The 10786-nt window shown below is 52.4% G+C and overlaps 1 long non-coding RNA gene across 1 annotated transcript; it reads right to left on the minus strand.

Annotated features, from left to right (window-relative positions):
- Positions 1-232: 232 nt before the first annotated feature.
- Positions 233-10578, minus strand: LOC114883425. The gene is made up of 3 exons (XR_003790565.1): positions 2577-10578; positions 1029-1932; positions 233-808 (listed from the first exon to the last, which is right to left on the minus strand). It is a non-coding gene; the product is annotated as an uncharacterized LOC114883425 (long non-coding RNA).
- Between the last annotated feature and the right edge of the window lie 208 nt (positions 10579-10786).

Below are 10786 nucleotides of genomic sequence, written 5' to 3' on the forward strand. Positions count from 1 at the left end.
GGGGGAATTGGTGGGCTGGTGGCAGCTGGAAGTCAGAGCAGAGAGACCGAGGGGCTGAGAGCTGCCAGGGTGAGAAGGAGAGTGGGGAACCCACACATGACGGTAAGGACCAAGGGCCCCCTGACCTGTTGGTCCCTTACGGCCTTGGTGGGCTTCCCCTGTATTCTTACACTGTACAGTTGTATTCACTTCCTAGGGCTGCCTAGGTAACAAATGACAACAGTCGGGTGGCTTGAAGTAAGAGAACTTTATTCTCTGACAGTTCTAGAGGCCAGAAGTGTCAGCAGGATTGGTTCCTTCTGGAAGCTCTGAGAGAAAACCCATTCTAGGTCCCTCTCCTAGCTTCTGTGATTGTCAGCAATCCCTGGCATCCTTTGGCTTATGGACCCTCACTCCAACCTCTGTCTTTGTCTTCACGGGAATCTTCACAAGGCCTTCTCTCATGTGTCTGTACGTCTTCTCCTTTCTGTCTCTGGTAAGGACACTTGCCATTGGATTGAGGGTCCACCCTCCTCCAGGATAAGCTCGTCTCAAGATTCTTACAATAATTACGTCTGCCAAGATCCTTATTCCAAGTAATGTCCCAGCTTGTGGGAATATAGATTCTGGTCTTCACTATGGCTCCCTGGATCCTTACTGTAAAACTTGAAACCTTTGAGAACCTCATTTTTTGGAAGAATGGTGAATCTCCTGGGAAGGAAGAGTCACGGGTTTTTCCATGAATCAAAGTGTCTCCGGTGATCTGTGAGCCTCATTCTTCCAGGCCTTGGCTTGCCAATGGCCCTGCTGGTCCAAGGCTCTTGGGCAGCTGGTGGAGAAAACATGAGGAAGGAAGTGAGGGTTTTGCAAAGGAAAGACAGGTGTAGCCCTAGAAACAGAGGTGGCTAGTCCTCTGTAGATGGTGCGGAGATGCCAGAGCAGGCAGAGGTGCAGGGAGGGGTAATGACAGGAGAGGGACACCAACTGGGCTGCTTCCCAGACAAGTGGCATTCGACCCATCTGACCACTCTGAGCCTCAGTGTTCTCACCTGTAAACTCGATTTCTCCAGTGCCACTTGAGTCCCTACAAGGTGCCAGAACCACGCTGGGTGGAGGGCATAAGGCAGTGAGGGGGCATGACTCGTAGGCCTGACGAGCTCCCAACGTGGTGGAGGAGGCTGGTGCAGGAAGGACCCAGGGGACCATCAGGTGGTGAGAAATACAACAGCCTTCGGTATAAGCCCTCTGGTAACACTGGCAGCCAGGTGGGCAGGGGACCCCTGAAGTGGGTGATGCTGAGCTGGTGTTAAAGAAGCATAAGAGCTGGTCAGCAGGATGAGAGAGGCCAGAGGTCCAGCCTGAGCTCATGACCCAAGCAGCGGCACGGCCCCTGGAAGAACTTGGTGTATTCAGAAATCACAGCATCACCTCCAAAGACTGGACGGTGGGGCTATGGTGGAAACTCCAAGGAAAGGGGCTTGTAGAGAGAGGTAGCAGTCCTTGAATGCACGGGAGTTGAGACTTTAGTCTATAGCTTGTGGGGCTGTTGGAGGCTATGACACCAACCGCAGGATGAAAAAATTTGCGGTACAAAAAGATCACTCAGACAGCAAGAGCGGACGAGAGGGCACGGGCTGGGAGCACGAGACCATGAGAGGCTATTGCAATATCCCCAAGAGATATACAAAGGGCAGTGGCGGAGCAACGGAGAAGAAGGAACGGACGCGAGAGGCATTTGAGGGGCCGCACGCGCGGGGCTTGGTGACCTCACATCAGCCTGCTTCTCGAGCCTGTCTGCAGGTCACGGGAGATAATGGATGCAACACACTCTGAAAACTGCAGAGCACATCGTCAGGGTGCTGCAGCGGGTTTCTGCTGGATGCTGTTCAGGCTTTCATGAAGTGAAGCCTCTCTCCTCCTCCCTGGCTCATCTCTGATGATGCTTTCTTTTGCCTGTAAGCAAGGGGGAGGGGGGCGGGGGAAAAACAGAGACATTAAGTGCCAAAGCTTATGTTAATATAGCATTAAGGTTGAAAATGTAATCTCCTAGGAGTCAGGAAATTCTGAACCCGGGGTTTCCATGGTAACCCAGCCACACTGCTCCTCTGTCCATTCGGGCCCTGTTTTCCTTGTTAAATATGATCCCGTCGTATATTATATTTTATCGAGCTAAATGTGTTACCCACAGCATGCAGAGCCCCAGTCAGCAGCAGCGCGGAGCTGCAGGAAATGTGGTGTGTGTGTGTGTGTGTGTGTGTGTGTGTGTGTGAGAGAGAGAGAGAGTGTGTGTGTGGTGTGTGTGTGGCAGGGGTGGACCTTCCGAATTCACCTGATATAACACAGCCACATCTTAGGTCCTTGTATCTAATAAATGGAATGTAATTCTATTAAGAGCAGCTCCTGTGAAAATAAATTGAGCAACAGTGCTGCAGCCCTGTGCTCTGAGGGGGGTCTATCAGGGTGCCCACTCCTCCTGGAGGGACCCAGCGGGGGTCTCACAGCCTTTTCTCAGCACCCTCTCAGCCCCAGGAGCAGGGGCCACACTCCACCCCGGGATCCCTCCTGGATTGAGTTCTGAGGAGGTGGATTGGAATTACCTGGTCCAGTGGTTCTTCACCCGCGCCAGCCAACTGAAGCTCATCTGTCACTGTTCGTTAGCATCCCAGGGTGCACCAGGCTCCGCAAACAGATGCAGAAAGGAAATTCGATCCTCCTCCGAACCCTCTCTCCCACTAAGGCAGCACAATGGACAAAAGCCTTCCTTGGTGGCAGCAGAGATATTAGGAAGGAGGAGGGAAATGGCTTGTCAGGGAGGACAGCTCAGTGGTGGAATGTGTGACAGAGAAACATCTGTAGGTTAATGTGGTGGAAAGACCATGGAATGTTAGAATCAGGCTGCCCGGGACTCGGCTATCTCCCAGCCATGTGGTCTTCAGCAAGTCTCTTTATTTCCCTTTGTCTTAGTTTTGTCATCTGCAAAACTGGGATAAAATTACCATTAACCTCACACAGGCTTGTTGAAGGATTAAATGGGATAATGGATGCAAAAGCTCACTGTAAACGTCTAAATCCCTACACAAATGTTACTCTCACAGGGAGCTCTAGAAAACCATGCTGGATTCTAGACTTATGGGTTCCAGAATTAAAGGATAGATCTAGAAGAGAAGTTGGCAAATTTTTTTCCATAAGGGCTCAGATGGTAAATATTTTAGGCTTTGAGGGCCGTGCTGTGACTAGTCAACTCTGCCATTGTTGCTCAAAAGCAGCCAGTGATAATACATAAATGAATGACCGTGGCTGTGTGCCAATAAAACTTTATTAACAAAAACAGGAAGTAAGCTGGAATTGGCCTATAAGCTGTGGTTTGCCAGCCCCTGGCCTAATACTGCCTTTGTAGAAAGCTGTTTTCTTTTTTTGAATGCTGCTTTTCTGCTCAGAATTTAAATCTGCTTCCTCTCCATCCTCCACCCCTTGCCCTGCCCACCTCCCACCCACTCAAACACATACCTCCTTCTTTATCTGGACAACTTGTAAATCTTCTAGAGTCAGTAGAGTCCCCTCCTCCAAAAGCAAATAGCAATAATCCCTTGGCCTTTGTCTGCTTCCCTCATAGCCTATGAGATCCTTAGGGCAGCCAGCTCTGTCACCCCAGGCCCTAGGTCCTGGTAGAAGTTCAGTGGATCTTTGCAGAATGGATATAAGGAAAAACACAGCATCCAAGGGAACTGGGACATTGCCGTTCTCTCACGAGGTCTGTGAACTGGGGTCATTTCAGAACTCTTAGGTCTGGAGTCTTTCATCAGGAGCTGCTCCATCAGAGCTTCTAGAATAATCAGAAGGCAGAGTCGCCTTTGCAGACCCAGGTCAACATACGTGCCTACCTCATGAGCCAAGGGGCTAACGTTCTCTCTTTGGAGGCATGCTGGAGCCCTGGGAAGCAGGCCGGATGAGCAGGAGGGGGTCAGTGCGGAGGGTCTGGCTCTGAGGTCGTGACAGTGTAGTAGCTACTCACTCTGCCCTCAGGGAGCCTCTGCCTCCACTAGCCTGGACAAGTGACATGACATGTGGAAGCTTCCAGAAGTGCAGCAGCCCTTTCAGAGTTCACATTTGCAAGCCTTCCTCCTCCTCCCCCTCCTGGGCAGAGCACACAGGCAGAATGGAGTTGTGTAACTCACCTCTGAGTCACACTTCCCCCTGCACAGTATTTGCTTTCTGCCTGACAAAGCCCAGTTTCCCCAGGACAGCCAGACAGGCTACTATTGTTCCAAAGTCAGGGCCCGGTGATGGGCTCTTCTGCCCCCAATACACCAGCTAAGACATCATTTTTCATTGCCACGTTGGGGGAGTAGACATGTGGGTGGGTGAGCATACAGGGTGGGAGTTCACGGGTACATGCAATGTTCATGCATGCGTTCACACATGGCACCCATGTGTCCTCAACAGTTTTGTGTGCTGCATAGGTGTGTGACCGGGGCCCATGTGCCCACGTGTGAGTATTCAGGCATATGCTTTCTTGTATATGCGAGGCTGTGTTGTTCCGACACGTGCCTGGGAATGTCTGCTGGTCGGGCATGTGCGTTTGTCTGGCTCTGTGCATGTCTTTAATTTAGGCCTCTGCTTCTCCTGGAAGAAACGATCAGTTCCGTCCTCTGGCCTCAGCAGATGAATATTTTATTACCTTGCTTTTGCCATGGCATTAGGCAGTTTTCCTGTGAAAAGCCAGAGCGTGACACACTTCAGGGAGGTGGAGATGTGGGCTCTGATATTGGAGCACCAGCAAGGAAATCACCCCCTCCTCCTGAAACGAAGCCCCAGAGGGCTCACAGACGCTGCCTGCTAGTGTCATTATGAACTGATGACTCAGCCAATTTTCCCCGGTCCCTCGATGGCGTTCTCTCTAAATACAAAGCCGGCACACCCATTTCACAGGAGGCGTGGGAGAACCCCCTCCTGCCCCTCCTGAAGCTAGCCTAAAGCAGTTTCATTTTTTCCCACCTACCTGGTCCTCCTGTGGAGGAAGTTGCTTATGTCCTGGGAGCCGAAGGTCACTGTATGATCCAGACGGCCAGCAGAAGGTCCTGACTTCTCCCACACCTTGGCATGGGGGTGAGGCAGCCACGTTGAGGAAAAGCCAGGCGACACTGGAGCCAGGAGGCCATGGAGACAGCATCTCCCAGCCACTGGGCCCTCCCAGCCCCCAGCCACGGAGTGACCCAGCCACACATTTCTCTGTAGCTGGGCTGCCAGGAGCAGTCCCTAAGACTAGGATTTGGGTGCAAGTAGTTTATCTGGGAAGTGACCCCAACCTAGGAGCACGGTGGGAGCACAGGGAACAAGAGAGTAAATACAGACAAGCAAATTAAGCACGTATTAATGAAGAGGTATCTAGCTCATTCCCCCGGGGGCTGTCTGTGAGGCCGAGGGACTGAGGCGTATGCCCACCAACTCTTACCTCACCAGTCCAGGCTTGGCTGCCCCATAGGCAAAACTAGCACCCTCTGCTAGGCCAGGGGCGTAGGACTCTGCTGTTCCCCGGAGGGGCAAGTAGCCTCGCCCACATCTCTAGGTGGCAGGTGCTAACCCAGGCCCCCGGACCTCTCTCGGTTGCCCTCTGCGTCCTCCCTGGTCCTCGGATGGTGGTGGAAGCTCTCTAGGCTGCCCTCTCCAGAAGGGAGCAGGGATTCCCCGCTAGGCCTGTGTGGGGTGGGGAATGCTCGGCCCCCGTTGGCTGTGAGTACCCCGTGGAAGCTCTTGGAGCCAGACATTCTGGAGCTCCTACTTTGTGTCAGGCCTTGTGCTTAGCACACATTATTTTATGTAATCTCCACAGCAATGCGATAAATTAGGTACAACTACCTGTGTTATACAGAGAAAGAAATTGAGGTTCTGAGATGCCCTCTCACCTCAGGTCACTCTGCCCAGAAGGGACAGAGATTTGTCTGGGCCGGTGCCCGTGGCGTGGGTCTTAACACATTTGCATCTACTTCCTACTGGTCTGTGAGCTCCTGGAGGGCAGGGCCTGACCCATTCCCTCCAAGCTCCTCCAGAGCCTGGAGCCTTGTCCACTGTGGGTGGTTATTAACTGGAAGCCCTTTCATCTCTTCGATTATCTGTCTACCCAATCAGGAGTTACTGTGCCTTGGCCAACATCCAGTGGAAGGGCCTGTGAGCAGCTCCAGCCTCGGGCTTCAGGCCAGCCGCAATGGCCTTCCACACCACTCCAACCAAAGAGCTGAGTGTGGGTCTGCCCCGGTGGAAACAGGCAGGCAGTAGCGTCACATGGACTTGCGTTTAAAATTCACTCCCCCATGACCCAGCTGTGTGGTCCTAAGCAGGTTGCCTAGCGTCTCTGCACCTCTGTGTGCTCCAGTGGCGGATTCGGCCTCCCACACAGCATTCTATGAGGCTGGAATTCGAGAGAAGCATGTCAGACCCCTAGGTTGACTTTCAGGAAGCTCTTAGTAGAGCTTATGGGTTCCACCCCGACCAGAATGTGAGCTTTCTCAGGGCAAGGAAAGGGGTTTATTTGTCTCTGTCGTGGCCACACCCATCCCAGGACCTAGCCCTGCGTGGACGCGTGGTAAGTGGCGGTGCCGTTGAGCTGTCCTCAGTTCAGTGGTGTTTATAAGGACTTGCCCTAACGCACAGGCTTCAACCAGAGGACGGACAACTGAGTGTTTTGCAGCCAGGACTCCAGCCTGTGTGTGCAGCTCTTTGAAAGCATAGTGCTTCCCTTCTTCCCGTTTGTTTTTCTTTGGCCGCCCTCCTCCGTTCCACACCTGCAGTCAAAGGCTGCCAGGGCCAAGTCCCCAGCCTGCGCTGAGTGAGAGCTCAGGGCAGGGGGAAGAGCTGGAGGGCCTGCAGACGTAAGAATGAGGCAGGCCAGCTGTCAGGATGTTAGGCTTGTCTCCAGCTCCCTGGCCACTGCAGGGCCACACCCTGCCACCCAGCCCTGACCTCTCTTGCTAGCCTAGCTCTGCTGGGGTGGTGGTGCCATCTTTCAGCTGCCAGAACCCCGAGCTGGGGCCTCCATGGCAGCCCGTGCCTCCTCCTCCCCTCACATTGCTTTCTTCCTGACCCATCTCCCAAGTGTGTCCAGGGGTGGTCCCTCAGCCACCCTTCACTCCTCTCCTTCCCCGTCCTCTGTTTGGAGATGCTCACCCCTGCTCTAAGTTTTTTTGGTGCCACAATGCTTTTCTCTTTGCCCATTCCCCTTTGATAAAATCCTTGTTTCTAGCTTCGTTCTGTACCTTCCTGACTGTGGATGGTGACGCACTGATAAGTCTGGCTCATCCGTGGGCTGTGGAGAAATTCCCACGTGGTACACACCATCCGTACATCAGGACCCATCCTGCCAAGTGATTGCTCCGTGTGCAGCCAGATCTCCGCTTGTTTCCTTGCTGCTTCTCTCAGTGCAGGATGCCTCTTTCTCCTCCACCACATCTGGGTGGATTGGGGTGCCGCTGAGCCCAGTTCTGCCCCGTTCACCCACTCCTCCTACAGCTGGGGGCTCACGTGTCAAGCCTGGCACCGGCGGCAGGCGCCACGGAGGGCAGACGACTAGCTAGGGGATGAAAACCTCTATTCAGGACAATATCAAATCCCTGGCTCCGGACAGAGAGACAGGTTTGCTCCCGGTCCGAGACATCGCCTGCAAAGCGAAAGCCGATACCAAGAGAGGAGCGTCTCGTTAATACGGGCTCTGTTCTTTTCACCTGGCAGGCCAAGCACAGCGGCTCACTTGTGCCTCTGAAATCCTAACTGGCTCCTGGCTGGGAGCTTTGGGAACTGCTTGGGAGACGTTAGGCAGAGTGTGCCAGGTGTACCCCCAGCCAAGTCCCAATTCAGCCAGGGCAGGGACTAGAGAGAAAGACCCCTGGACCGCGGACCACACGCGCGCCATGCGGTCGCTGTCAGGACGAGGCTGGAGCCACGTGCTCCAACCTCCCCAGTGTCCTTCAATTGCCTTTTCTTCCCCCCAGACTCCTTTCCAAGCGTATGCCATAAGGTGGGTAGAAAGGAATCATACAATATGGGTATGGAGGGCCACGAGTAATTCTTTCACTCTGTTTCTCAACTTTTTAGGGTCAAAAAAACCTCTCATAAACCTTGAATGCCATAGTCACTCTCCCGAGAAAAATGTACACCCCCAAATTGAGCATATAATTACATGGTATTCACAGACCCCCGAAGCCCCCCTTGGCTAGCTCCATGGGGTCCATGTGAAGAATATTTTCCAATGTCTCCTTCAACGGTTGGGAGAACGAAGGCCAAATAGGGCGACCTCACTTTCCCAGGAAAACAGCATGCTGCTGGCAGAGACTTGATCATACTTAAATTTTATTTGGTTAAAAATAAGTATGACAATTCACAGAATGTATTTTTCAAGTAAGAAATATCAAACTAAGACAAGCCAGTGGGCTTGCACAGCATCACTAGTTTTTCTTCCATAGATCCCTCCTCTCCTTCCTCCACAGTGGAAGAAGTTTTAGATGGGCACATGGAAGTCTAAAATTCCCAGCGTCCCTTACAATTGTATGGTCTTGCCTCTAAGTTTGGCCAATGGCATGTTATCAGATTTCTAAGTCATATCTTTGAAAAGAACGGGTGCGCCCCCTTCCTCCTTTCCCTTATCCCACCGGTTGGAATGCAGATGTGTCAGCGGGAGTTGGAGCAGCCATTCTGGGCCACGTGATCAAGGCTGGGTATTAAAGATGGCAGAGAAACAAGATAGAAGGAGTCTGGGTCTCTGACTATTGTGGAATCACCATAGCAGTCTGGGACTGCCTACCCGGTCTTTTATCTTCTTTCAGCCACTGATTTGAGTTTCTCTGCCATAGCATTAGAATCCAAATTTTAACTTACAATCTAAGAGACCAGAACATCCATAGATCCCACTTCCCACCTCATCCCGGTGGTCCCCAAGTCCCATCAGCAATGAGCATGACTATCTCTCTTTCCTCTTCTTCTCCACCCATTGCCACTACTCTGCTCTAGGCCATCTCCCTCTTGCCCCTGAACCACTTCAGGGATCCCCTGGTTGGTCTCTGCGTTATAGCCGTTCTGCCATCCAGTCCAAAGCACCTTTCCTGAAATGGACACCCAGACTGGACGCTCTACTCTTCAGCCCTTCAATGGCTCCTTGTTCCAGCAGAGTGAACCTCACCCCCCCGCAGTCTGGCCCCTCAGCCTGCCTCACCAGCCCCAACTATTGCCACCTCCTTTACGTACCCTCTGCTCCCAAAACATGGAATTGCTTGCCCTTTTCCAAGCACCCTGCAGCCTCAGAAGCCTTTCCACCGTCTCCTGGACAGCCTGGTGTGTTCATCCTTCAAGGCTGACCTCCTTGGCCAGCCCACCCAGCACCCCCTCCTGCGCACCCCCCGCTACCCTGTCCACACCTCCATTACAACCTGTAACCGTGTCATTGTTATTGTCCGTCCCCCGTGCATGACTTTCACTGCCAGAGAACTAGAATGGCTCCCCTAGGTGCCCACCACACAGCGGGGATAGAGGCTCTGCTCAAGAAAGCTGTTGAATAGAAATGTATTTGCTGGAATAAGAGCTAGAGCTCAGCTTCCCTGACGCCTCTCTCAGGGCCCAGTCTGCTTTGTGGGGCTCTATCACCCTGGTGAGGAATTTACTCCTTCCTTCCTGCCCTCTTTCCCTCCTGTATTTCCTCTTTCTGTGAGCATAAGCCCAGTGGCCCCGTGATGCTGGTAGAAAGAGCAGAAGAACCGCTGAGTATTTGTAGAATTCATGAACACATGCATTTAGTGAGTGAGTATTTTATTTTACATTTTTGCTGGTCTCTGTGCTGGGCACTGTGAACACAGATGTGGAGAAGGCCCCAGCCTGCCCTCCGGGCCTTTCCCAGCCTGAGAGCTCAGAGGAAGCGCCGGCTGTGGAGGAAATGGAGGCATCAGCTCCCCAGCACCTCGTGGGTGGGTCTCTGTAACATTTGCTTTTGCCTGAGAGATGCAACAGGACTCGAGGAACTGGTCTTTCCCGATCCCATGGGCGGACTGGAAGAGGTGAGAGGTGGAGTGATCCGAGCCTTCTGGCAATGTGATGAAGTCATTTGCAGAAAGACAGGTTTGTTCTGACTCGAGTGTTTTTCCACATGACTTCATCCCCCAGCAGGCTATGCTTGGGCCTTAGTTTGCGATGGGCCCCAGCCCCAGCTACCTGGAGAGAATGGCCCCGATCCCTTCCCTGGGCAGCTGTGCCAGGACAAGCTGAGTCGCCTGCCGCCCTGTGAATGGCCCAATCGTGGGCAGCACCCACCATGGCAGGAAGAGGCTACAAGAAGCCTGAACTAAGTACTGCAGGGGCTCCAATAAGTGGGTGCTCAACCCTGTGGTCAGGATGGGGTGAAAACTTCTCAAAAAGGGACTCTTGAGTTGGGTCTTAAAAGATGAGAAGCAGTTTTCAAAACAAAACCAGAGGAAAGGGCATTCCAGGCAGGGGGATAAAAGAGGCTGACTCAGACATCTATTAAGATGCATCCAGGAGCTGGAGGAATCAGGCTCCTGGACTTCAGACTATACTACAAAGCTACAGTCATCAAGATAGTATGGTACTGGCACAAAAAGAGAAATATAGATCAATGGAACAGGATAGAAAGTCCAGAGATAAACCCACATACATATGGTCACCTTATCTTTGATAAAGGAGGCAGGAATATACAATGGAGAAAAGACAGCCTCTTCAATAAGTGGTGCTGGGAAAACTGGACAGCTACATGTAAAAGAATGAAATTAGAACACTTCCTAACACCATACACAAAAATAAGCTCAAAATGGAT

This window comes from Monodon monoceros, unplaced genomic scaffold (assembly GCF_005190385.1).
Source record: "Monodon monoceros isolate NGI ecotype Baffin Bay Population unplaced genomic scaffold, NGI_Narwhal_1 Super_Scaffold_4, whole genome shotgun sequence".
NCBI classification, from domain to species: domain Eukaryota; kingdom Metazoa; phylum Chordata; class Mammalia; order Artiodactyla; family Monodontidae; genus Monodon; species Monodon monoceros.